Consider the following 22523-nt stretch of genomic DNA (forward strand, 5'->3'; position numbering starts at 1 on the left):
CCAGGAGGTCAGGGTTTGATTCCCAGTGAGGGCATATGCCTGGATGTGGGCTGGATCCCCAGCGTGGAGATGCAGGGGGGCAGCCGATCCATGATTCTCTCTCATCATTGATATTTCTATCTCTCTCTCTCCTATCCTTTCTGACATCAATAAAAATATGTTTTAAAAAAATACCCTTAAATGCTGGTCTAACCTCTGGATTTTGTCTTCTTTCATATTTCAGCACTGTAATTTTCATGACCTTTGTTGCTTTTTTTTTTCCTTTGTTGCTTTTAAGAAGTTTTATTTTTCTTTAAATTGCATCCAATTTTTCTTGATGCTCTTGGTGGAAAGCATGATTCAAACTAATGTGTGTATCTTTGTTGGAAGCAACGCTGAACAGAAGATGAGTATCCATTGTTAGGCAATGACCACTGAGCAATTTCTGTTTTCATCCAAAGGACTCTAAAAACCCTTTTAGAGTCATACCTCAGACTCTAAAAACCTTTTCTTACATAAGTTAACCCACAGATGTAGAGTGGCAGCTTCCAAGAAATCCAAAAAGCCTGAAATTTATTTCAAGTAAATCAATTGAAGTGGACATAATTTCTTTTTTACTCCCCATTAACTTTCCTCAAGGTCATGATCAGCCCCTACATGGAGCTCCAGAAATGTATAGACATATGAGTCAGCACTCTCATTCTCCTGGTCACATTGATTAGGTTACATGACTCAAATTGTGACCTTTCCCAGAGTTATCCGTAAAGAACTTCACTCACTTTCTGGCATCTTTAATTTGGAGATTGCCTAGTAGAAGGGAAGGGTGGGAGGGAGGGAGAAATGGGAGAAAAAGAGAGAGGAAAAACTGCCTGAGGATGAAGCCACAAAGAAGCTAGCCAGAATATAAGGATGCAGGGTTAGAGAATATCCTCATATCACTGGTTGCAATCTTTGATCCTGAGATACTTGTATTTACCCCCTGGATCGCTCAGTTCTCTTAAGCTATTTTGAACTGGATTTCTATCTCTTGTAACACAGAGTCTGGACTGATTAAAAAGTTTTAAACTTTATGTATACAATAAAATTCTGTGTATAACTCTAGAGTAACTCTCCTCTAAAGACTTGCAGGTTAGTGAGCAATAACCAAATGAGAAGTAGAAGCATATAAAACGGGAATACTGTAATAGGAATTAAATCTAAAGAGGAGACAAGATGGAAATGCTACTGAACACTTAATTTTCATGTTGTCAAATCTTTTAGTGTGTTTATTATTGATAAATTGCCTTGGGAAACATAAACTGTACATACATGATAAGTACTGAATCTCTAAATTCAATAAAAACATATTTTTAAAAACATATTTTCTAATTAAATTTTTCAAAATTACCTACTTAACTCCAAATGAGTTCACAGAACCTTGGTTTCTTCCATTGTCCTTATATAACATATGGAATCAAATGTGAGAGATCTGCAAGCATGATAAATCATTTTCAGAAGTGTTCCAACACAGCTGAGGAGTTCTGTTCCATGCCTCCAAGGCCACCATTCTCTCAGCTGGTTCTCTGAAATAACCTCTAACTCATTTTCTCTTTATTTCCTGCTGTCAATTATACACATGGCAACCAGCAAACACTTCACCCACCTTGCCAATCAAAACCATTCAACCCTGACTTCAAACAAACTCCACAATGCGTTCTGCAGCCTAAAAGGGGATCATTGGTGGGCCCTGGCTACCTCTCCAACTGCATCTCCTCTTCCTCACTCATTCCTTCCAGTAGCACTGAGCAGTCCGACATGCTGGGTTCATTCCTTTTGCAGCACCTCTAACTGGTGGATTCTTCCCCACTACCCCAACCCCCTCCTCCTTTCCTATTACCCATTCTCCTCTCTCCCCCTCCTCTTCCCCCCTCACCCCCTAGTCCTACTAAAATGTAAGTTCCATGAGAAAAAGGGCTTTATTTTATTCACTGTTGTATTCCCAGTCTCTAGGACAGTATCAAAGGCACTAAACACAATAATTGAGCAGATAACTGTAATTGAGGCTAAATATACTGGCTCACAAGTGCAAATATAAGTTGCTTAGTGAAAATAATGCATCCCACTGAAAAAAAGTTAAATCACAAACAATACTGTACATTGCGAAAACAGTTTGCTTTTAATGCCTACCCAGATAAACTTTTATATATTCTTTGCTGGTTTTGTGGTATGTACATAATATTTCTGCTAAAAGTAATATGTATTGTATGTGTACAATATCCAAATATCCATTTATCCTGTTAGATATTAGTTTAGTTGAGTTGCAGATTTTGCCTGTTTTGGACATCATTTGCTATAAAACAAAATTTGAATAAAACATATAAGTAAGAACTGTCTATATACTTCTTCTAATTGTGGAATATCTATTTGAAAAATAAAAATAAAAGCATAATATTAACTTTGCAAAATATGTATTCTGCCCAGGCAGTGTGACTCAGTTGGTTGAGCATCGTCCCTTGAACCAGGAGGTCGCTGGTTCAATTCCCAGTCAGGGTACATGCCCAGGTTGTGGGCTCGATCCCCAGCTGATCAATATTTCCCTCTCATCAATGTTTCTATCTCTCTCCACTTTCCTCTATCTCTAAATTCAATAAAAACATATTTTTTAAAATGTATTTTCTAATTAAATTTTTCAAAATTACCTACTTAAATCTGTTGTAAATTATTATCATTTCATCTTTTATTGTTAATAAATTAGGTTCCTGGAATTATAATGTATTTGACAGACATAAAAGAATATAGATACTAAATATTTTCTAAGTCATTAGATGACTGAGATTAGGAAACAGCCTCAATAATTTTTAAGACATAGATCAACATAGCTATGTAGTTCTACTAGATCATATAATCATGTGCAATTCTGCCACACACAAAAAAATTGTTCATAAATATAAAATAATACCAAAGAATGCATATACAATTGTAAAGTACACCAACTGTAAGTTTTCATCATTCATGTGTTCATGTATGATCTATTCCTTCATTCTCAGATATTCTGAAATCTTGCTATTTATTTGGGATTTTAAAGTATATTAATTTAGTTTTAAACTAACACTGGATGTATAAAAAGTCACAGAAAAGAAAGCAAAGCAAATGTGAGGAAAGAAAAACTGAATAATAATAATTAATGTCAGATCTCTCCTTTCTGCTCTGGAGCATCTAGCACCAAATATAAGCCATGCTACATTTAATAGTCTTCTTCAACCTGAAGCTATACAAAGTCATTTTCTTAAAATTACAACATTAATATATTCAGTAAAAAAAAAAAAAAAAAAAAAACCTGAATGATTGTAATTCATGGTCCCTTGGATGGTAAACTAGATCGTGCTGGATAAATTACTTTTGCAACTGGTAAAGTTGTACATATAAGTATGAAAATGAGGACTTTAAAATATCTAGGAAACAAGGCTTCAGGTTTGTGTCCCCAGTTCAAACAGGAGTTATTCATTGAGTAAGTAACTCAATCATTGAGTTTCTCAATACTGAAATCATTGCCTTAGATACATTTTATTATTTTTTTAAATGTTATATAGATGATAACGATCAGCCATTATAAATCTCTGTGATGCCACTGATGGCATAATATAGTTCTTACATCCTATCTGAGTTATAGGGGAAATTAAGTACAGGATATCAATTTCCCATCAACAACTGAAAAAGGGAAATAAACTATCACTTTAAAGTGAGCCTTAAATAAAGAAATTTAATAATAGAAATGTATTTAACTCCTCAGTCCCATCTACCCACCCCCAAAAAAGCTTTGGTTAGCAGCCAATTCTCTTAATTTCATTTCACTAGTAAATAGACTACATGGAGGGAATCTAAATAAAAGTGTTTTCAAATTTGATTTTAAAACACCGCTTACTTCACTTCCCAATTTTAAATTGAAAAGTGAAATAACGAAACAGCATAGTAAACTATATGACAGAGAATATGAATAGTATAGACAGAAATTATAGCCAATGACTGAGGAAGATGGAACTATTCTCTAGTTATTAAATTATCCTGGGTCTGTTCACTTGAAATCTCCTTTCCAGTGATATAGATTACAGATAGATAGATAGATAGATAGATAGATAGATAGATAGAAAGAAAGATAGATAGATAGATATAGACTGATTGATTGATTTTCTTGTACATGTGTGCATTTGAAATTTCGCTGGCTTTATCGAGTTAATTCAGCAGATGGGAAAAAGTTGAAAATTCAATCACTTTACACCAAAAGCCAATAAACAAAAATAGTTCACTTTTTCGTTGAGGCTCTGGTGCTAAAGTCTTGGCTCCATCAAAAACTCATTTTTGAACCTTGGAAATGTTACCTAACATATGTCTCGTTCTCAGTTCTCAAATGTCTATAAAATGAAGATATTAATAATACATCCCTCAATAAGGTTTTGCTAAGTATCACATCATATAATTCCCATAAAATTATTAGCAATGTTATCTCTAACACTCCAAAAATTACTTACTGTTATTATTATCAGTGAAAAGTTTAATGAGATAGGAACTACTGTCCCATTTACTAAAATGATATTTTAACTTCATTCAAATTTTGTTGTCAAAATTTAGTCCTAATCATGAACTAAAAATTTAACTATAAATGCAATTTTTTAAAATATATTTTTATTGATTTCAGAGAGAAATAAAGAGGGAGAGAAAGATAGAAACACCAATGATGAGAGAGAATCATTGATTGGCTTACCCTGGGGATCGAACCAGCAGCCAGGGAATGTGACCTGATGGGGAATCAAACCGTGACCTCCTCATTCATAGGTTGATGCTCAACTACTGAGCCATGCTAGCTGAGCTATAAATGCAATTTTAAATGAATAAGTTTTTAGAGTGTGAGAGGCTGTTGATGGTTTTTTTAATGAAGATACAGATTTTTCAACTACCAACTGGTGGTCATGGGAACTTTGGAATAGCTGAGTGAAATATTTGAGTTTGACTAGGAAAAGATAAGGAATGGCATGATTCTCGCAGTGACATCCCTAAAGTATATAGTGGAGAGAGGAAGAGCCATTTTAGCACTACATAAGCAAAATGAACAGATTCTTTAAACTATGGCCCAGTCTCAGAGGATGGTCCTGGCAGACCATGGAAAGGGCATTGTCCAAAACAAGTCATTACACAGCTACACCATAGTCTCCATGGTGACTTCAAAATGATCCTGTCTAATCATCGAAGCACTGTCTCAGAAAATAACACCTTCATTGCGGAGAAATTCACAATCAGTTCACTTGACTGGAAAGATAAGCAGACAGAACCTGTAAAACAGTGCTTCAAACATGCAATGACACTCTTCTGGCTTCAGTCTCTTTGAAATTAACCTGAACTTAATACTTTGAAGATAAAGTGAAAATCAACCGGGCAAAGATAACAAGATAGTCTTTGATATGAAATGCATTTCAATAAAGAGAGATAATGGCACTGCATTCATTTTCTAAAGAATTAGTGGGGAAAACACACTTCACATTGTTCCTTCCTTTTTTACTTCACGTTAGCAAATTAACTCTCATGTTTCTTTAAAAAGGCATTTTTTCTCATTTTATTTAGTTATTTGCTGCTTCTTGAAGGTTAACAACTCTTACAGGCAATCTTATCTAGTGTATATTTATCAGCCCAACCCCAAACCTTTCAATTTTTGTCATTGGTACTCACTTTCCCTGAGTATATTTTTATAAATATTTAGAGTTGAATGAAGAAATGGGAAGCAGTATGACTGAGCTTAGTGTTTTTGAGATACAGAAAGATCATTATGATAGGAACTTAGTGAGCAAAGGGGACAGTGGTAAAAGATTAAGTCAAAGAAGTAGGCAACAGGTAAGTTTATGATGGTTCAAAACATTAGAACTTGTTCTTCCAAAAGAGAAAGAATATCAAGAGGAATGAGATTAAAAGAAAGTTCAGGATTAAGTGCTATATAGAAGAGTGAGAGAACACTTTTGAAGCCATGTGTACTGCATCGCAAACTCTAGGATGAACTCACCTATACAAAAAGGGATGAAAAATCTCACATCACTAAAGAGTAGCAAAGAAGTTAGAACCACCAAAATCTATTTCTAATATTCAGTCCAAAATATTAAATACAAAAAGGAAAATATAGTTGTGTTTTTTCATTTAAAAAATTTTAAATATCATTTTTTAAAAAACTAGATATAAAAAGATAGGGAAAGAATCACCTGCCAAAACCGGTTTGGCTCAGTGGATAGAGCGTCGGCTTGCGAACTGAGAGGTCCCAGGTTCGATTCCGGTCAAGGGCATGTACCTGGGTTGCAGGCACATCTCCAGTGGGAGATGTGCAGGAGGCAGCTGATCAATGTTTCTCTCTCATCAATGTTTCTAACTCTCTCCCTTCCTCTCTGTAAAAAAATCAATAAAATATATTAAAAAAAAAAAGAATCACCTATTTTCCCACCATTTTACAACACACTTAGAACTTCAGTGTTCATATGAGTAGGTTTTGCCTAGCTATAGTAGGGCTTGTATATAATTTTGTACCATGTTTCCCCAAGAGACGTTATAGCTTAAATATCTTTATTTTACTATAATCCTCACATTTACTTTTTAAAAATGTTTTTATTGATTTTAGAGAAAGAGAAAGGGAAAGGAATAGAGATAGAAACATAAATAAGAGAGAAACATCAATCAGCTGCCTTCCGCACACCCCTTACTGCCGGAAGCTGGTCCATCCTTACTGCTTGACACAGTCGCTGCAGGATAGAAACATCTGCACAGCATATGTTTCAAGGGACCTGGCGTATATAGCATACTGTTCTTAATATGTTTGCCCCCCTTAGTGCTGTGTGTTTTAACCAAAGTCACCTCTCCGAGAAAGGTTGTTTCCCCAGGTAGGGATTTTCCCCTGAAGTTAGGGAGGGAATAAAACCTCTTAACTAAGTGCCAGGCGGGCAATTAATCACTTTAACTACAAACATCATGCTTAAGCTACATAATCTTTACTCCCTGGAATGGAGATAAGAAACGCCCTAACCTTTGGAATAGAGATTGATAGGATTGGAATCAACTGGTATAAATACAGATGTAACAAGACAGAACTTAGAAGACAGAACCTACACAGAACCTAGAGACAGAAGAACTTCGCTGGAGAGAACATGGCAAAAGATCCTGGACAGAAACTGGCCACAGAACCTAGACACAGAACCTAGCAAGAGAACCTGGCTGAAGAACCTAGAGACAGAATCTGGCTACAGAATCTGGATAGAACATGGCAAGAGAACCTGACAAGAACCCGGTGACTGAACCTGGCTGGAGAACCTGGACAGAACCTGGCTTGAGAACCTAGCGAGGGAACATGGATACAGAACCTGGCTGGAGAACCTGGAGAACCTAGCTGGAGAACCTAGCAAGAGAACATGGACACAGAACCTGGCTGGAGAACCTGGAGAACCTGGCTGGAGAACCTAGCAAGAGAACATGGACACAGAACCTGGCTGGAGATCCTAACCAGAACTTTGCTGGAGATCCTGACCAGAACTTGGCTAGAGATCCTGGCTAGGCTGCTGATCAACTGAACGCTGTCTCCGTGTCATTCCTTCTTCGCCGACTCCGTCCACACCTTTGGGGACCCCTGGACCTGCTGGGGTTTGACCCCAGCACCTTACTAGGGATTGAGCCTGTAACTCAGGCATGTGCCCTGACCTGGAATCCAATTGGTGACGTCCTGGTTCATGGGTCAACATTCAACCTCTGAGCCACACCAACCAGGCCCTCATATTTACTTTTAGTGGTTGTGTATTATCCTCAAATGTATGTGTCTAAGAGCATTACTGACCACTAGAGTTGCTTCTGATTTTTTTATTACACATAAAGGTCAATATCTTTAAACATATGACCTTTTCCATATTTTGTATTATTTCCTTAGGATACATTCCCAGAAGGAATATTAATGGATCAGACAGTGTGGATATTTTTATAGTTTCTCCCTATATACTGCCAAATTGCTTTTCAAAAGGGCTGTGCCAATTTTAATTGCGACAAACAGTTTCTGAAAGTTCCACATTCACTGCATCCTTGCCAACATGGGACATGATTATTTTTAATATTGTCATTTGTAGGTGGATAACAAGTCCTCATATTGTTCATATAATTTTTAGTCTAGTAGACCACAGAAAAGTAAAGGAGAATATCTGAAAGTAAGGAACAATTTCACAAAAGTTCCTATTCTAGTGGCAATCTTTGTGGTCAAAAAGGTTAAGTAGATGATGGAAGATGACCAAATAAGTTGAATTCGCAATAAATTTATACACACAAAGTATGCTGATAGATAAGTGTGAACCTGGGCAGGGGTCTCCAGGGAAAAGTCACAAATCCAAGCCTAATCCAGTGCAACTCAGCACTATTAATCATTCAACTGAAGACAAGGAAAGCAAGATACTCAAATGTGAAAATAAACAAATACACATACACTTTCAGTGTACTTCAGCAACTCTACTTCTAGATCCTACAGATTCTTGCACAAATAAAATAATGTGTAACAGAACAGTCATAACAACATTGGCTGTGATAGCCTATTGAAAAATCTGTAATAATAAAAACATAATATGCTAATTAGACCAGACATCCTTCCAGATGACCTTCCAGATGAAGCCGGGGCTGGGAGGGAACGGGTCCCAAGTGCCAGAGGCAAGAATTTCATGCATTGGGCCTCTAGTATATTTTTAACTGTCCCTGAAAAGGGGCTGTCAAGTAAAAAGTTATGGTATTTTCAACAAATGTAATACCATGGAATTGTAAAAATGAATGAGGGCAATCTTTATGTATCAACTTTGACAGTCCTCCAAGACTGCTGGGTTTTAAAAAGAGTAAGAGAAACATGCATATAAAATATTACCATTTGTAATTCCATGCTTCTATATCTTCTGAATCTATTTTGTTCATCAGTTTATTTTGTTCATTAGAGTCCACATATGAATGAGATCATGTGATACTTATCTTTCTCTGACTGGCTTATTTCTATTAGCATAATACTCAGAGGAAAGGCAGGGGGTTGGGGGGAGTGATTAACCAGGATACTTGTATGCATATGTGCATAGCCCATGGACACAGACAATAGTGTGGTGAAGGCCTGGGAGGGGCGGGTGCAGGGTGGAGGGGGATAATAAGGAAAAAAACAACAACAAAGGGGACATCTGTAATACTTTAAACAATAAACATAAATTTAAAAAATAAATAAATAAAATTTAAAAATTACCATTTGTATAAAAATTTGAGACAAAGAGAAATAGAAGTTTAAAAGTTTAGTGCATTGACTGTAAGTCAGATTGCACATCCCCAGGAGCTACAAGAAGGCAATGGGTATTAGAGGGAACCAATGATCAACCAATTTTCTTTCTCCTCTTCCACTCTTTTCTAATAAATGCATTATTCTTCAAATATAATTCATGATATCTTCAAAATCATTCCTGTACAGAGGTCAGTCAATATGCCAGAATAAGCTGCTCTCAAAAATGTGTTACAATAACAATGCATTTATGCTTTCAGGAAAATTCCACCCATTCCTATATCCAGACCACTCTGTTCTCTGGAAGTTATTTCTGAGCTGTAAGTATGAACCAAGAGGAAAAAATAATCAAAATATTCAGCTATATTTGCTTTTTGATTTACATAAGGAAGCATGATTTTCTGCTTTATTACAATCACATTTAGAGAATCTTTCATTTGGTTTAATAAATAACTGGGCCAGACTATAGTTTATCTTCTTAAGATATAATAACTCATGTTGTCTCAATTTCATCTTGAGCTAATGAGAATTAGCAGGGTAACTGATGAGATACACATATATATCAATACATGTAATTATTTTTATTCTTTTTTATGCCAACAATAATCCTTTAGTTGAACCATGAAATTCAAATACATTTTAAATTCTATTACATTGAGATAAAGATTTTAAAAACAAAATCCAAAATGACTCCTGAAAAGTATTCTAAGTAGGCAACTGGCAAATTTTGCTTGATATGTAGTAACTTAATGTGGAAAAAGAAATATTGTAGTTAGCTTCTTTTCTTCCAAAATTAAGTGCATCAGTCCAATGTTTTGCTTCCAATACAGTTTTCTGCATACCAAAGGCACTATCATTTATCCAATTATTAGTGTCCTGGTGCACGGATTTGTGCACATTGAAAGGAAATTAGAAAAAATATTTTAATATCACTATTCACCCTTTCTCTATAATAGAAGTGTCAACCAAATTCACGATCAACAATGACAGATCTAAACACACGCATGCGATTGGCGCCAGTGAGAGCTTTATATGTATCACACATGCATGAGTCAACGTTTACTTTTAAATTGCCAGTGCACACCCTATGTACTGGCCAGCTGGTCAGACAGTCAGATGGATGATCAGTCAGCCTTTTATATATATAGAAGGTTATTTTGTTTGTTTTAGTATAGAATTTTATATGATTGTAGTAGTACTGGCTCCTAGAAAAAACTATTTTATATACTTAAAAAAAAAAAAATCTCCATAATCCTACTATCTTCCCCTAAATGTTAATATTTTATCAAAGCCTTTTCTACATGTGAATGTAAGTTCCTCCCTCATATTAAATCTTATGTTCTGCTTTATTCACTATTATTTCATCAGCATTTTATAAAGTTATTACCAACCTTTCAAAATCATGGTTCTATAGTATATATCATAATGTAATTATTTCCCTATTATTAGCCAAATAGATTATTTTTACTATCAAGGTACTACAAATGACATTTTAATAAAACTGTGTACATTTCTGATTAATTACATGAAATTAATTTCTAGAAGTGGTGTTACTGAAACAAATGGAACATTACTAAGACAGTGGATATATGCTGTTTTCACCTGTCCAGCATCCATTTTCCCTTCTGCTGGTAACAGTCCTGGATTTTCCTTTGAATATGGTCTTGGTAGGAGTGGCACTCAAGGTGTCACGGTGACCCACTGAGTAAAAGCACATGCATGAAACCTGTCTAGCTTAGTCATAGTTCCCATTCTAGAAATTTGGGTCTGAAACAAATCAGCATATGGACAGAAAGGGACCAATGCTGATTCATCCCAGTGATGGTAGCTGGCAAAAACTTAAACAATTTCTCCCATGATCTCTGTAGCTATTCTGTTTCCTCTCCTTTACTTTTGATTCTGTAAGCTGCAAATACCCCCCTTTTGTTCCTGGTCTTACTCTTTAAGTTAGTCATAATTAATTAACAAAAGAATTCTGTAAACAGCAATGAACAGCCTTTTCAGAAGTTTAGAAGAATCTATACAGTGGGGCCTTGACTTACGAGTTTAATTCATTCCGTGATGGAGCTTGTAACTCCAATTACTCATATGTCAAATAAAAAATGAACGAGTGAGACACATGATGCTGGGCTGATGTTGTGGCGTTCACTGTGAAGTTCGCTGCGCCAACCAGCGGTGGGGTATCTGAAGCTGGCTCGTAACCCGAATTTTAGCTCGCAACTCAAAGCAAAAAATCGGCCGAGAGACGGCTCTTATCTCGAAAAACTCGTTAGTCGGGACACTCGTAAGTCAAGGCCCCACTGTAGTTCACATCATCAGCTCCATCAATTTTTGTACATGAATCAACCTTCATTTATAATCTTTGTTATTTTGATAAACTCAAAAATGCTTAAACATTTTTTCCTTTATTCTTTATCATTAATTTAAAATTTTAGATGCTTGTTGGCCTTATATAGTTTTCATTTTCGTTGATTTTCCATTTATTTCTTCATCTATTTTTCTGCTGGTATACTTATAATTTTCTAGTAGCTAAATAAAGCCTATGGCATCCCAATTAAGTTCAAGAAACTAGAGACAAGATGATGAATATGAGTTTCTCTCTTCAAGAAATTTCCAGTCTAGTGAAGGAGATAAAAAAGCTGGGAATCAAAATACGTTGAGATAAGTCCTATAACAGGAGAAAACCATGAAAGGCTTTTGTAAGAGTAATAAACTTATTAGTAATTTGTGTTGAAATTATTTCCATAATCTACTTATGACATTTTTTACTTAAAATGAAATTGTTTATGTAAAATTTTTATATTTTTCCCATTATGTTTGTGTTTAGAAAGTCTCTATTTTCTTCTAACTTGATTTAGAGTTTCTTTATATCAATTCTTTGCTTTATCTGACATTTAATTTGGAATGCAATGTGAGCTAGGGAGTGCATATTTGTCACAATTACTTAACTTTGCCAGCAATATATATCAAATTTTAAAGATGTCCCACATATTTGTGATTATTGCATATTATGCTTTATTTTCAAATACTTTCAAGTTTGAATGTGAGGTTCTTTTACTTTCTTATGCATGTTTATCTGTATGTTAATATACTGTATTGATTACAGCCACTTCTAATATTTTTAACAATTGACAGTGCAACTTTCTCTTAATGCTTTTTTTATTGAAAAAATTTAGCTCTTATTACCTTTTTGCTATTTCATATGAACTTTAGAATCTCTAAATTTTACATCTTTGGAATTTAATGTGGATTATCTATACATATGTATCTTTATACACTGGGCCAGATTATTATGACCACCTGACATTTGTAGGCAAATTAGCTATAATTTTGCATTGAAGTTGCTAGAGGGCCAAACCATTATAAATAGGGAAGCAGGTTGTTTACCACAACAGTAGAAGTGATTTTTTTCTGAAGATATGGGTAAACAGCGCGAGTTAACAGCCTTTGAATGTGGGATATATATTATTATGAGTGGCCAGATTATTATGTCCACCCCATCAGTACTTCGTTGGGCCACATTTGCCTTCAATACTGTGGCGATTCTTCTTGGCATTGACTCCAGGAGATGTTGAAAGGTGATGCGAGGAATCTGACACCATGCCTGATGAATAGCACTGTCCAGTTCTGTGAGATTTGATGGTTGGTGGAACCAGCTGCCTGATGGCTCTTTTAACTTCGTCCACAAATGCTCAATTGGATTAAGATCTGGTGATTGTGGGGGCCACCTAAGCAAGGTAAAGTCTCCCTCATGTTCTTGAAACCACTCCTGCACAATACAAGCACCGTGGCATGGCGCATTGTCTTGTTGGAAGAAGCCATCTCCATTGGGATATGCGATCAACATGATAGGATGAACTTGATCAGCAACGATACTTAGGCATGTTGTGCTATTCAGACGTTGTTCCACACGAATTAAAGGGCCCAAATCATGCCAGGAAAACATGCCCCAAACCATAACACTGCCCCCACCAGCTTGAAGGGTTATACTCATGCATGTGTAGTGCATGCTTTCATGCTGTTTCTGCCAAATTCTCACTCTGCCATCTGCATGATGCAACTGGAAATGTGATTTATCGGACCACATGACTTTTTTCCAATGCTCAACTGTCCAATCCTTGTGTTCCTGTGCGAATTGGAGATGTTTTATCTTGGTAACCGCAGACAGCAAAGGTGTTTGAACAGGCTTTTGGCTTCCATATCCCATACAGATGCAGTGTACGGCTAATTTGCCTACAAACGTCAGGTGGACATAATAATCTGGCCACTCATAATAATATATATCCCACATTCAAAGGCTGTTAAATTGCACTGTTTACCCATGTCTTCAGGAAAAAAAATCTCTTCTACTGTCGTGGTAAACAACCTGCTTCCCTATTTATAATGGTCTGGCCCGCTAGCAACTTCAGCGCAAAATTATAGCTAATTTGCCTACAAACGTCAGGTGGGCATAATAATCTGGCCACTCAGTGCATATTGTATGTGTGTATACACATATACATACACATTCAGTGTTTCTATTTTGGAAATTACTCTACTTTTTACATTTATTGCAAATATCTGTTAGTAAAGCTTGAGTAATATCATTTTGATTCTGGCTTATAATTACAACAGGTCAGAAGAAAATTTCAGTCAGAAATGAAGTAAGTCCTTATAACATTTAAAATATAAAGTTGAAATAAATATATATATATGTATTTATATATGTATATATCCATATACATGTAGACATATAGAGATTGGTAGGTAGCTAGGTAGACAGATAGATAGATAAGGAGAGAGAAAGGATTACACACAGTTGAAGAAGGGACCAACAAAGAGGGGGGGAAATGACTATTTTTGGCTGCCATGAAGAAATTTCAGGATCAGCCTATTTGGTACTTTAGACAGCAAGATTAGAAACTGAAGATTATCTTTATCTCTTTGAATAAATAGAATTAGGACAAAATTATCACTAAAATATCATTGCAATCCATTACTTGTTAGTTTTTGCTTATAAAATATAGCCCCTCTCATGTCTGAAATTAGATAGCTGTATTCATTCCAAGAAATCAACATGTATTACTTATATTCAAATCATCTAACTCCTCAAAAATTAGAATTTAAGAAATCAGAGATTCTATCATAATTTTATAGCCATAGGAGCTAAGGCAGTGATGGGCTATGGTGGGAACTCACCAGCACTCTGACTGGCACAGACAGACGCACCATGAGAAATCTATCCGTTCATATGCCCTATTCACAAAGCCATAGTGCACCTGTGTGCACTTATGGCAATTCTTCTTGTATAGCAGCATTTAAATTTGCTACTAATCGTATAAAACCAACTTCTAACCCTGGCAATTCTTAGACTGAGTGCAAGGGCCATGGGGAAGTCACCCGCAAAGTGTGGAACTGCCTCAGCCCTGATGTCATCTGTAAATGTCATGAAAACATTTCACAGGCAAAGACCAAAACTGTGCTAATTGTAATAACTCATAACCAAGTGCTGTTTGTCGGTTATAAACCATTTCTTCAGTTGCAAATTTACATTTTAGGGTAATGAAGTGACTCTTCAAACGACTGTGGTGTTGTTTTCAAAGGGAATCCAACAAAAGTAGTTTTTGTTTTGTTTTGTTTCCTTTAGCAATGAGAGAGGTACTAGTTCTTTAAATTCCTTTCCCTATCAATGCAGTTTCCCTCTCTCTGCACATTTATTTTTGTTGTTGTTTCATTTTGGTTTTGTTTTAAGCTAACTTAGAGCTGTAGCTCTTCAACTTTTTATACAATTTTTCCTCTAAACCTCAAAGACCCCTGGAAATAAGAAATCCTGATTTAGAGACACTAGTGAATATTTAAAAGAAATTCTATGGACATCGTGATTTAGTACAAATATATTATATACAAACTTATCTCTAGCCCTATAAATCTTAGATGACATCTCTAAATGCATCTCAATTTATCATTTTCTTAATCTAACCATAATATTAATACAATGAAATATTATGTTAGATATTAAAACAGGTACATGAACAAATTAGTAGATACGGTCATTTCTTCTTACGTTTTTATTTTATAAAATGCATAGCTGTTTCATGGGGCTAACTTATATACTACAGTAGTAGATAACAATGTTTCTAAACCTGGCTCTCCTTTCAACTGACTTTGCATAATTAATATCAACTTTCTGAAATGAAATTCTTCCTTATACAAACAGACTGGACAAATGACCTGGGTTCTCAGCTCCAAATATCTGATTCCAGCTTAGCTCTCATAAGAGTTTCATAACTAGCCCTGGCTGGTTTGGCTCAATGGATAGTGTGTCGGTCTGGGGACTAAAGGGTCCTGGGTTTGATTTCAGTCAAGGGCACATGCCTGGGTTGCAGGCTCAGTGTCCAATAGGGGGCATAGAGGAGGCAGCTGATCAATGATTCTCATCATTGGTGTTTCAATCTCTTTCTCCCTCTTCCTTCTTTCTGAAATCAATAAAAAAAATATATTTAAAAAAAGTTTCATAACCAGCCAGAGTTGATTTTGTGTACTGGATATGGTTAACAGTGGTTAACTTGCTTTTGAAAAACACTGTTATCCTAAAGTTTTGTATTTAGAGTAGAAAAGAGAAAAACCAGGCAGAAAAAGGTCAAGGCTTAAGTGGGTGGAATATGCATTCTTGAATCTGGATAAATAAAACATTGAGATGGCATTACCAGACTCCTTTCCCATCTCCTAAAGCTATAATGTATAATAGCAATCTTGAAGATTTTTCTTGAATGATGGAAATCCATTCAGAAATGACTATTAACATTGTGTGCCTGCACTAACATCTTGTCATAAGAGAATTTGTGACTAAGTTGGCATTAATGCATTATGTGGTACGGCTTTTTGGGAGTACAATTTCGTCAAATATGAAAATGTATTTCACAAACCAATTTCTGAAAGTCAAGCTAGGTTCCATTCCTCACATGAGGGTAAAAAAACAGCAATTCTTTTGAGATGTAAGCTAAAGACCCTAAAGAAAATAATGAAATGGGAAACACAGAAAATGAAACTGGAATCATAATTGCACTCTGTTTTATGCATAAGAGAATAGAACCGTGGAAAATATCACAAGTTTTCATCCACCACTGGACTGATTGGCTAGCCAAGTAGATTTTTAAATAAATACATACATTTTGAAATTTTGGAACTGTTTTGGCATCTTTTTATTAGAAGATCATATCTGAAAACTTTAGAGAAATTATACTTTGGACTCTAGAGTTTCTGATCAGCTTTCATAGAGGTACATGAACATGTTTCTCTAGATGTGAAACAAGCAGAATATTTCTCATTTAAGTTATGTTTTCCCTTCCTTATTACTCCAAATTCACTCACCCCATTTAAATGAGGTTACGTAGATTTAACCTCAGATCATCATAAATGCCTTTTAAAATGCTGTTAATTTGAAACAAATGCATTGAAGTATAAATGTTTTCCATTTTGGTTCCTCTGAAAAATATAATTTAATTTTAAAGATATTTTTAAAGGGCAATATACTGTCACTCCATTACTTAAGCATCTTTGAATCCCTCCCTTACCTTTACTCTCATCATATACAGTGTTATTTGGATCTATAGCTTCAGGACTAACATATATTAGATTATCACCATGATTACCTTCCATTCTTAATTTGAGTATATTTGTGTGGGTGTGGGTAGGTGTATATTAATTGGAGAGAAAATGAGATGGAAAGGGACCGTGGAATGGGGTGGTGGTGATTAAAGAAAAACAGGTTAGTAGGAGATACATATTCTAGATAATTTCTTTACTTATTATGCTTTTTATTTATGATATGTTCCACCCCCATAAAATATAAGCTTCATGAGGGTGGGGTCTTTGATTTATTCTCTGATATAGTCAAAGCAACTAGAACAGCCTCTTGCACATAATAGGAAGAAAGTACAATTCGTTAAATTTTACTTGAATAAGCCATTATTATTTAGTAGTAGATTGATTAAGATGAGTATTGTGCCTTATAAAAGTACATTCATCATTCAAGGTGGGTTGGTGAATTTGTTTCAAATGCAAGGTGGTCACATTACTTTCCGATAGCATTTCATGCATGCATGAGTGTGCGGGTGCCAGAGAAAGAGGCGGGAGGGGGGGGGGGCGGGGTAGGAGGGGAGACAGAGAGATAGAGAATGGGAATGAATTTCTGAGTTATTGAGGTGGTTGAGGTTTTTTAATTCCCCTAAATGTGTTAGTTTTCACACACACACACACACACACACACACACACACACACACAATGAATTCATCATTAATTAAATGAAAATAAATTACTATCAAGTAAGATAAAATAAAACTCACCACCTTACTTAACAATGTAAAAATCCGGATCATGCCTACTTGACAAAATAAATGTTTTATTTAATAAAATAATGGTATATATTATATTGCTATTTGCAGTAAATGTGATTTTTTTAAAAAGTCATGCTGTATTGAAATGAAAATCTGGTATAGGTCCAAAAGTGAATTCAGTGGCCTAGAGTCTTGACAAGTTGACATTTACTTGAGTTACTAAAATCCATCTAGAAAATATGGCAGTCCGAGCTCATGGGCTGCCCTGCAGCAAAACAAGTCAAAACTGAAGTGAATTTGCAGAACTGGCAGAACTTGAATTGCTTTCATAAACTAAGTGGCTAGCACTTCTATTACTCACCTAAGACTGTGCCCACCAACCCTCCACACGCACATCCACTCTGCATCTTTTCCCCTTTTAGTCAAACGTAGACCCGGCTGCTCTATAATATTGATGCTCATCTACACATTTCTCTGCACTTGATTCCATTTCGTCCTGGTGGTTTTGAACATATATTTAATTATCTGGAAAAAAAAATTCCCAACATAAAAGTAGCCTCTCCAAAAAAATCTATAAATGAGTAAAAAGACTCTGTTTCTGTTTAAAGACTTGGGGCTTACCTCAATACATAATGCAGTGGATTTACAAGATTGTTACTTAATAGCAATGTGAAAAACCACACTCTTAGCTGAGTAGTTAAAAATTTCTCCTTAAAAGTTCCACTTTTATTATTGGCTGTTACTAGTAACTTGGTGTTAACTTAAACGTATTTTAAAGGTATTGATTAATAATGCATAACACATTTTAATCCTATATCCCCCATATTAATCCATTGGGGAAAACAGTTTTTTACTGGCTCATAGCATTGCATAAGTGAAACACAAAACTAAAAACTGCTTGATGTGTTTAACAATCTTAATAAAGTCCTGAAAGTCACAACTAGATTATTGCAACATTAAAATAGCCACCTGGCAGCAGGTAGACTTTGTATGGGAATGTTAACATCCATTGTGTGTGTGTGTGTGTGTGTGTGTGTGTGAGAGAGAGAGAGAGAGAGAGAGAGAGAGAGAGAGAGAGAGAGAGAGAGAGAGAGAGAGAGAGAGAGAGAAGGGAAAGGGAGACAGAGAGAATGCGAATGCATTTCAGAAAACTAGACTTTTAAACCAGATGTGATGACTGCTAAGAATATATTTACTACCAATTTTCTACTAACCCAACTGCAATGTACAAGTGTTCAACTAAAATAGTGCTAAACACTCCATTTACAGTTCACAAATTAAGTGATGAAAAGAATGTTCAACTATATTCAGACACAAAACTAACATCACTGCTAGTTTACCAGTAAGTCATCCATCTGATTCAGAATAATGTACATTACTAAACTGGGAGAAAATGGAAACTTCACAATAAAAAAAATTGTTTAAACTGTCTGAAAGTGCTGACGTTTTGGACAGCTCCCTCCTGATTTTTCTACAGTATTTCTATTAAGTGTCTTACTTTCGTTTTTTTTCCTGCTTTACCAAATCAGAAATGAGCTTAACCAAAGCAGTTTGGTTTGGGTTGGATGCTCCTTGTGGTGTGTTTGGGGCCAAAATATTCCTCCGGTGAAAGAGATTAAGGAGCTACATAACAGGTAAAGTGCTCCCTATCCTGAGCCCATTTTTATTTTTCCAATGATTCTAGCTGGCAAACAGGGAGCGGCCCTCTCCAGGTCCATGCCCCATTGCAATCCCATGGCCTCTGTCAAGGACCTCGGCCTCTCCCCTCTCGGCCAGGTGGGAGTGGGGCAGTTCCTTAATGCCTAGGATTTCAAGAACTTTCCCAGGCAGGGACTCCCAAGGAGACAATGGCCACCAACAAAACAACCACCAAGAGTAAGTCTGCGTGTCTTGAAGAGGGACCCAGAAACCACTGCACTGAGCTAAGGATATTCGGGCATAGCCTGGCCGCACCATCATGTGTAACAGCGCGTAAAAGCCACCTTCTGCCGAAAGGCTCGCAGCACCGTGGGACTCCCCATGGCTTTACAAAATAATTCCATATCAAATAAAAACAGTGCAGGCACCGGAGGAAGACGGGCACGAAAACCTGGTTACAGCTGGCGGTCACCTGCTCGAGGTCCGCAGGTCCGCACTCGCTTGGGCCGGAACTTTCTCGCAGGGCGGAGCCCGGGGGCAGTTCGCAGCTGCCCGGGGCCCGCCGAGCGGGATCCGACCCCGGGGAAGTGGCTGCACCTGGACGCGCACGCGAGGCCCGCCCCGCTTCGGTGGCGCAGTCGGTCCCTGACACCCGCGCCCCGCGCCGGGGCGGGCCACCAGCAGCGCAGCTCGCCCCTCAAAGCGGGACTCTCTCCACCCCCAAAACCGCGCTCCCGAAAAGTGCAGTGAGCTTCCCAGCAGGGGCCTCGGACACAAAAAGTCGCCGCCCCCCACGCCGAGTTCCACTCCCCTACTCTGCCCTCCTTCCCTTCAGCGAGGCTGACGGTTACTTTCCCCTCCCTGGCCATGCCCCCCCCCGAAGCCCCCCGCGCAAAGTGGGACTTTGGGGAGCCGCGCTGAATGCGCCCGTCCCTGTTTTCACGAAGGCAATAAAGTTCCATCGGCCCAGCTCGTTAGGAGCCGCGGCGGACTTTCCCGAGCGCCGCGTGCGCTCTCCGTCCCGCTGACCCGGAGCACGCGATCGGCTCCGTCCCAGCCCGGATCCCTGAAGGACGTCGGCTCACGCGGCAGGCACCCCGCCGCCGCCCCTGCAAAGTGCCCCAAACCGCGCGCCCCCACGGGCATCCACACACACCATGTCAGCCCCGCGCGACCCAAGTGTCGGCGAGGAGGGGAGGACTCGGGGGCAGGAGTGGCACCGGCGCGGACCTCAGCCTCGCCGTGCGCCCGGACTCGCAGTCCGAGTCCCCAGCACCCTGGTCAGGATGCCCCGGGCACCACGAGCCTCCTCGCCCCCGAAGAGAACACCGGGGGCCGCACGGGCGCAGCCGGGCCGAACCTTACCCGTGGGGCGCGTGGTCTCCCGCCGCTCGGCTGGCCCGCGGGCCACAGGGAGGCTGCAGCTGGGGTCCCGGGGATGCTGCTGCTCCGCTGCCGCTGCCCGGATGCCCGGCGCCAGCATCACTTCGCCGCCGCCTCCGCCTCCTCGTGCTCCGTTCTCTCGGCCGCCCCTCCCCGGCAGCCGCCTGCACGACCCGCGGCGCGGGCGGCGCGGCGGGCTGGGCAGCGGCGGCGCAAGCTCGTCCAGCGGCACCAGCCGGAGCAGCGGCGGCAGCCCGAGCACCGAGCCCGCAGCGCTTCCCCGGCGAAGGCTCCGGCCTCCGCGACTGACAAGGCGGTTCAGCCAATCGCTGCCTCGCCCCGCGCGGCGAGGGGAGGCCAATCAGAGCGTCAGGCCCAAGGTTTTCCTCCGCCTTTGCTCGGCAGGCTTGTTTCCGGGAGAGGCGGGGATGCTGCTGGCTTTGGGATGGGGGAGGCGCGGGAGGGGCGTGGGCTGGGGGCTCCTGGTTCCCGAGCCTGAGGCGGGGCGGGACCGCCCGGGCCGCCAAGGTGGGCCTGGGGCGCTTTCAAACTGCCCGGAGCCCAGGGCTGGGCCAAAGAGGGCGCACCGGGGTGACTCTGTCCCCAGAGCCTGGGCCGGGTTAGCGTGATGGCATCCCTTCGCAGCGGTCCTGGCACCCGAGGCCAACGGGGCTGCTGGAGAAGGATTCCCTGGAGGTGGTCGCCGCCTTGAAGGAATCTTGCGAACCGTCACCAGACAGCGCCCCCGTCCTCTCCTTTTGGCAGCTTTGGCAGCGGCAAAGAGTGGTACTTGGGAGCCTCAGAACCACTCCTTGTGGTGGTCCCCCCAGAAGTGTGCCAAAGCTGTGACAGGGGCAAATGGGGAAAGGTTCTCAAAGTTGTAGGTGGAGTGGACTTTCCTTCCAAATAAACTCCCCATCTTCACACACCCCGCCCCCAACAAAACAAAACACCTGGAGAAGCAATGGAGAAGGCTGAAGCAGGCAACCTAGCTGGTTTGCTTTCTTTTCTTCTTTTTCTTTGGAGAATCACTTCTGAAGAACACAATAGTTTTTGCTTGTGGTGTGATGTGGTGAGAGAGAATTATGGATCGGCTGCCTCCTGCACGCCCCCTATTGGGGATCAAGCGGGCAACCACGTGCCTGACAGGGACTGGAACCTTGACATCCTGGTTCAGGGTTCAACACTCAACCACTGAGCCCCACTGCTAGGTGATGTGGTGTGTTTTTTAAAGCTACTTAGATATGTCCATTTTTCTCCCCATGCATTGAGAGAACTTGTCAGTGAAGGGAGAAATTTTCGTAAGCATTAACCACTAGCGTAATCTGGGAAATTCACAAAATAATTTAATATTAATTGATGCAAGAAAAACCTATATTTATCCATAACAAACTGCATATATCACTGAAGTTAGTTCTGACAAAAGCTGTATGTAGCAGACAAAAAAAAACCTGAATTCAATGGAAAGAAATCAGTCAAGTTCTAGCTCTGCTTATGACTAGGCGAGTAATTGGAGGTCAGTTCATCTTTCCCAGCATTTCTTATCTGTAAAATAGAGAATAAAAACAAAATCAAACCTCTAGCTGCCTTTCTAAGATGTGAGGATTAACTAATAATTGGCACTGCATGCCACCATGGGCTGTTTGCAGAACAGCCCTTCCCAAAAGGCAGAGCACTGAAATGTAATGATAACATTACCCTCTCTTGAATGTGACTGACTTTAATTCTCACAATAGGTCTTACATAACACCCATTTCTACAGATGAACCTATTCAATTCCAAAGAAGGTGTTTTGTGTTTTTTTTTACCAATTTTATAATAAATTGACCATCAGATCCACTATTTGTCGATGTTGTTCAGCAAGAATGTTTTTCCCATCGTTTATTTATTATGCCACTCCCAACATGATTGAATTATGCAAGTTTAA

At 39.0% G+C, this 22523-nt stretch overlaps 1 long non-coding RNA gene across 1 annotated transcript in view; it reads right to left on the bottom strand.

Annotated features, from left to right (window-relative positions):
* Positions 1-20859, bottom strand: part of LOC132238573 (uncharacterized) — a 344565-nt gene extending 323706 nt beyond the window's left edge. The window contains exon 1 of the long non-coding RNA XR_009453828.1: positions 20579-20859. This is a non-coding gene — a long non-coding RNA (uncharacterized LOC132238573). The remainder of the gene's footprint in view (positions 1-20578) is intronic.
* Between the last annotated feature and the right edge of the window lie 1664 nt (positions 20860-22523).

This window comes from Myotis daubentonii, chromosome 7, assembly GCF_963259705.1.
Source record: "Myotis daubentonii chromosome 7, mMyoDau2.1, whole genome shotgun sequence".
Classification (NCBI taxonomy): Eukaryota; Metazoa; Chordata; class Mammalia; order Chiroptera; family Vespertilionidae; genus Myotis; species Myotis daubentonii.